General features: G+C 43.7%; 1 long non-coding RNA gene across 1 annotated transcript; it reads right to left on the bottom strand.

Annotated features, from left to right (window-relative positions):
- Positions 1 to 2,471: 2,471 nt before the first annotated feature.
- Positions 2,472 to 6,069, bottom strand: LOC130531373 (uncharacterized). Its single transcript, XR_008952087.1, has 2 exons — positions 4,015 to 6,069; positions 2,472 to 2,686 (listed from the first exon to the last, which is right to left on the bottom strand). It is a non-coding gene; the product is annotated as an uncharacterized LOC130531373 (long non-coding RNA).
- Positions 6,070 to 6,346: the final 277 nt, after the last annotated feature.

Raw genomic sequence — 6,346 nt, forward strand, 5'->3', positions numbered from 1 at the left:
CACAAGAGTAGAAATCATTTTTATAGTATGTAATGATATGCAGTATGTCCTCATCATGTCATTCAATTATCAGTGGTCTTATTTAGGAATAATGGATTGGACCAGCTGATATGGCTGTCCCAGCTTTGATGAACCCAACAGTTCTGTGGTCAGGTTGCAGATGGCTCAGATATAAATGACAAATATTTAATATTACTTTCCCTCAGTCCCAAATTAGACATCTGGTTTAGCGGGACAGAGTCTAAAATGCCAAGTGGTTCTGGTTCCAACTATGTGATGATGCTTTAAGAATGAATGGGATGAAAGAAAACTTGCCAAACCCTGAGAAAGCCGATTGTGTTTGTCACCTCGGTTATATCAGTTTAGGGTGTTTTTCTAAAAATACATTGAGCGTTCTCCCGTTCTTTTTTGGAGCGACACAAACTAAATTCATTAGACGAGCTTTGTGCGACCTCTGATGAGGCTGTGTCGCCTTCTCACTTAATCAAATGTGGTGTCATCCATCTAAACACACACATGCGCGCTCTTCTCACACTGAACTTTCACTTTCAGAAAAACTGCTAATCAAATGCACAACTGGATCAGCCTGTAAATGTACACTGACATCCAGAGAGAAACCAAAGTGTGCATGAACATAAAACCCTTATTTTAATGATTGTAAATTTGTTAGCTTTTTTTCATGTTTCCCCATTGGTGGGGTTAAATAAACAGCCAAATGACCCACATCAGTCGCGGTTCAGCATCAGCATCATCCTGAGGTGTGTTTGCATAGCTAGCAACCTGGCATCCCCCCGCCTTTCGCATGATGTGGCGGTTAGCACAGCTAGCGATATGAGTGGCTAGTGTGTGCGAGTGGGCTCTCAAGCTGAGTGTGTGTCGAGCAGCGAGACTGCGCGAGTGCATGCGAGAGACGGAGGCCGCGTTAATAAATTGCCCGTTATGCTACATAATCAAGACCGTTACGCGACAGCGGGAGAGTGTTTCCAGTGTGCTTCTGGTGTTGATATTAAGGACGTTAGCCCTGGTCGAAGCAGAGGTGACATCGCTCTGAATTCTACAAAGCGTAACAGATGTTGGAAATATTACTAAATATTGGAAATCATATACCTTCAGAGCATATTCAGATCCCCCAATGATTGCGTTGTATTTAGGTGAGCATTACAAAGCAAATGTATAGAGATGCAGTTTCTGTTTTATGCTACGGCTCGTAAGAAAATAGTCAGGAAACGGTGCTTCCACTGCAGGTTGCCTGTTTTATAAAGGAATTCAGAGTTGAAATTGACTTTTAAAGTGCTGAAATTACATGAAACCCAACACTGTTTATCACAGTACTTGATAAACAACCACTCTGACCCCAGACATTCATTTAGATAAATTTGGTAAGAATATTGATGGGCTTATGCCTGTTGGCAGCTGAGCTTCTGTCCCGTGCCACAGTCGGCACTATCTGTCCTATCCAAGGATCAGCCCTTGTTTCAGAGTGCCAAGAACAGTGCAGAGCCCCGCGGAGGAGATCAAACCACTCTGTTCTGTCTCTATTCCCTGTCTACGAGGATCACAAAGTGGGGGGAGGGAAGGAAGATAAGGCGGAGAGAATGGACGGAGTGCCGAGCCTGAAAACGGAAAGATAGAGCGATAGACTGATGCCAGCCAGGGTTTGTGGCGGGGACGCCGCGCACCAGTTGTGCTTCTCTGCAAAAATAACAAGTCTGCGCTCAAATATGTCTGAAACCGGCACAGATGCAACCTGGAGGCACTCGGGCAAGCGCTCCGAAGCACGTGCGTCGGAGCACTTCACAAAAACCTCAAATCTCCACAGACAGAATGAAATACAACATTTATGACCTGGACTCACATTGTTTCTCGTGTGCGTGTGTGTGTGTGAGGACAGAGAAGCAGAGATGAGATGAAAGGAAGGGAAACAGGATGGAGAGGCAAACAGCTCTGCACAGCCAAGCTTCCCCTTCTTACAAACTCAAGACTGTTAGTCAGGCTGCCAAAAAACAATTAAGATGCTCGTGCAGCGTGCACGGAGAAGCCTGCAGTTGTCACAAATCCTTTTGTCCCATTGTCTGAGCCATGTTGTTGGGAACACTCAGGTAATTTGTGGCAACAAATGAAAGAAAGTGCGATTTCTTACATCTGTACACGTTGCCTGGATGAGGTTCTGACTTGTGAGTGATTATAGTAATGATCCACCTCGTGATCAAGATAAAACTCAGATTAAAAGCAACACACTTGCAAATGAGCGGCGGCGTGGATCCAAACGACTGGTCGCATTTTTAAATAAATGTATTTCAATGAGCCACAACAGCCTGATTGCCATCTAAATGTAAATGTGGAAAAAAGGCAGTTTAGTAATATTTCCATTATGTGGTTATTAGGAGTGCATAAATTAAACTAGTTTGCTTGTGTCTGGCAGGACATGAACCAGGGTGAGAGGAAAAGTAGAAGAAGAGGAAGTCAGGAAGTACTTTGGTGTGGTTTATTTTAAGCGTGGCCACCCATAATGTAAAGGAATGAAAATAAAATATTCATTTTCCTCAAAACATGGTCTCCAAATTAATCTAATGTTAGCATATATAAAGATAGTTTACTGCTACTTCTGAATAATAGGGATGTTTATTCCGGTACAACTCAGCCCAGGATGTTAACGTGACCGCATTTGGTGCCAGTTTCATCACTCCTGTAAAAAAGAGAAGAGAGCGTAAAGGCGGGAGGCAGAGGAGGAAAATGACCACAATTTATTTCAAATGACAGATCTTGATGGATCAGCTCTCTGGCCCATTGTTCCCAGTTTCCTGGATGTCTGATGACCTCAGACTCGTCTTCCTCAATATCCTATCAATCACGATTCATCTCTGCAAATTGCTCTCACATGTCCTCATCATCCATCCATTTTCTGTTAACTGCCACTTATTTCTAATAAATGAAGCGGGCTGGGGACGTCTCACGTGGCACCCGCGCCACTCACTCCCGCATCCAGGAAATCTACAGACTCGCGGAAGCGTTGCTGGACCACTGGGAGGAAGCTGGAGAACCTGGAGAACAGCGAAGACAGACGAAGGTGGAACCTTCCTGCACCGCCCATCAGCACCAATGGTGCTTCTAAACCCCCAGAAATCACTGTTTATTTGAGTAAAAGTGTCTTATTCGCTTCTTTGCTGGGTCCCAAAAAACTGATTTTCTTTTTTACTTATTTCTTATGGCTGCCAAACACTATTACAGCCAGCGCTTCCACGTTTTAAGCAAAGTTGTGGCCCAACAGACAGGCCTTTGTTCATATGAAAGATCCACTAATCTGCGTAATACTCCTAGAGCAGAATTAGATGCCAACAAGACTGATTTCTGCTGTTTCCCTGCTTCATCAAAAGGCCGTTCACACACGGAGGCTGGAGAGGAACGCATCGCATCCGTGCAGCGGTGCGTTTAAATGTCCATATTCAAAGCAGAAGAGTGGCTCTATCTAATGAGGGGACCCTCTTATTAATGGTGTTTACATCACGACTTTGGTGCAACACCAAGCTACAGTAACCAGTCACGGTCACCCACCGCTTTCCATGTGGATTTCCCAACACTTCCCAGCACACATTCACACCAGTGAAACCACAGGCCCCACTGGGAGCCACTGCTGCCGAACAAAACCCGTTTCACGGTGGCTGGAACGAAACCGTCGGCAAAGATGAACATCAAATATCTGATGGACCGTTTGTATCCGGGAACGGAATTTTAAACAAATGCCTTTTTATTTGAAAAACTTCTGCTGCTAACATGTAATTTGCACCCCAGTGATAACGTGTTTATGTAACAGTTTTAAAATAAGTCTTTTAATTTATGCACATGGCAGCTACTTTAACACACCCACATACAGACTGTTTATCACATGTGGGCAGCCGTACGAGGAACTCGGAATATTGGACAGTCCAAATTACAGTCTGTGTCAGGGACATCCTACACCACTAGGACCTTTAACAGACACTTAAAGTGTGAAAAGTATTAAAAAAAAGCACTTACTTTCTGCCTCTCACCTCCTCGCATGGTGCAGCAGAAGCTTCTGTGATTGAGGAGGCACTTTTCACTCAAGGTTGCATCCAACGTGTGACTCCGGTGTCATGGCTGTGGGCCACGGGGACGGACCACTTATCACCTCTGCGGTGTAAAGCTGCGGTTCCTGTTGGTGCGTTTCTGTTTTTCGGCAGAAGCTGAAAAGAAACTGGGAGCAGTGTGGGAGCTCTCAAGTTTGAATGAAATATTAAACCTGCGGCCGGGAACATGCAGTGTGACACGAGTTCAATATTTCAGTTTGCTATAGAAATAAATGGAATAGAATAAAACTCAAACCTTTGACCTTAGAGCTGTCTCTTGCTGTGGAAATTAGGAGAAACTGGTGAGTTTTAAAGCCGCGCTCATGATAGATTTATTTGAGAATAAGTGTTTGAAGAACACAGACTGGAATCGGACCAACGGAACGACACAATAAACCGTTTCCATCACTCCTTCCAAGAAGGATTTGCTTAAACTTCTATGATCAGGCCATATTTCCCCCTTACTCTAAGAACTGTTCCAGATTTTTTAAAACTTTATTTGGAATAAAAGAAAATGACAGACAAATGCTAAATGATGCCTTTTGTGTTCAGCGTGAAAGACGACAGGTTATCAGAAACTGTCTAGACAGATTTGAAATCAATCGAGCCAGGGACATAAATCTCAGGTCCGGATTAGTATTTTCAAACTCTTACTGATGTGTTATATTTCTGCTGGACGTCTCTATATATTCCTGGTTTTGCACTGAGCTTTACATAAACAATCTCCAAACTGTACAGCTGAGAGCAGGAGCCAGTGTTAAAGTCCCCGAGGGTCTCTTGTGTGCTGATCTCTCTGAGAGTGTTTGCATCCTCTACTCCCCCATTCTGCAGGTCCTAGATCTGACTCACGGACACACACAAACACACACGCATACACACTTTCTTTCTCTGTGGCTTATGCGACCCCCTGGTGGTTGCAAATATCATTGCACCCTCTCGTCCTCTCTTCCAAATCAAAAGTGATTTGGAAATTCCTTATCCTCTTTTAATGCAGCCACACTTTCAAAGACTCTAAATGCTTTTCAACGGCCGCCTCTGTTTTCTTTAGCTTGCTACCAGCTTGCCCTTTAGGACTGCTGCCACTGGGCTCCATTTGCATTCAACGCTCGTTGCCACATGGCTTTGCAGCTTTGCAAAGAGAAAAGAGGTCGAGAGTCTTTCTCTCTCTGTTTGGGTCGGTTTGCGCGCATTATTTGAGGTCATATAGTCAGCTGCTTTCTGCTACACAGTATGTTGGCATACTGGCTGGATAGACTCACCATTTTATATTAAACGTAGCTGCAGGCTCTGTTCAGCTTTTCATTTGCAATTTACAAGGACTTCTTTAAGAGTGAGAAATGAATAGAGCACGAAACACCCTCATGCTCGACATGTTAGCAGGTAAGATGACACAAATAACAAGGACCCGAACCCTGTGCCATCTTGTGATTCTTCCCTCAACTTAAGCTGTGTTGGAAGCCCTGGTTGCAAACAGGAACATTTACCTCTCTGAGAGAGGTCCTAGAATATAAAAACCATTGAAAGTCATGCGGTGAAATCATCTCCGCTAATTTCCCTCAATGGTCCCAAAAATCGACTGCCTGCATTTATTTGTCACTGTCAAAACTTCAAGCCCAACAGCCTATATAACGACATCTCCCTTTCCTCTTCACGTCAGACTCAAGCAGACACACGAGGACCTGTCAGAATTCCATCTGAGGGAAACGTGCACATCAAAACGCATCACAAGTTGAGAAAAAAGAAGTGAGGATTAAATAAGGAGGAACAGAAACAGGCACACTGTATTTATTTTCTTTAAATAGAGTTTTTCCCCTTAATGATGAGCTCTAAGCCCAAAATCTGAAGATTTTGAGTGAATTAAGCTGTCATTTTGGATGAACACAAGCAGAAATGCATGTCTTAATCCTCAAAACTAGTTAAATTATTGGCAAAATCAATGCGCAAATCATTTCCTCTGCTTTTTTTTTAGATGGTTTATTGGAAACCACGCCGTTCTCAGCCGTGAGAGCAGTGGTTGAAGATGGAAAGATGGGGGAAAGAAAGTACAAGGAAGCAGAAAGGGCGCAGTGAATTAAGGAGGGAGGGAGGAGGAGACAGATGGGAAAGGCCATGACTCCTCAGCACTCAACTGTGTGATCTGGCGGTTTTCTTCACCTCCGTGTTACCTCCGGTGTAAAGGCCAACATATCATCATGCTCTCTACTAGTAATGTAATAAAATAAAACTTAAAAAAGCAACTCAACAATAACTAACTATATAAC

Source organism: Takifugu flavidus, chromosome 9 (genome assembly GCF_003711565.1).
Source record: "Takifugu flavidus isolate HTHZ2018 chromosome 9, ASM371156v2, whole genome shotgun sequence".
NCBI lineage: Eukaryota > Metazoa > Chordata > Actinopteri > Tetraodontiformes > Tetraodontidae > Takifugu > Takifugu flavidus.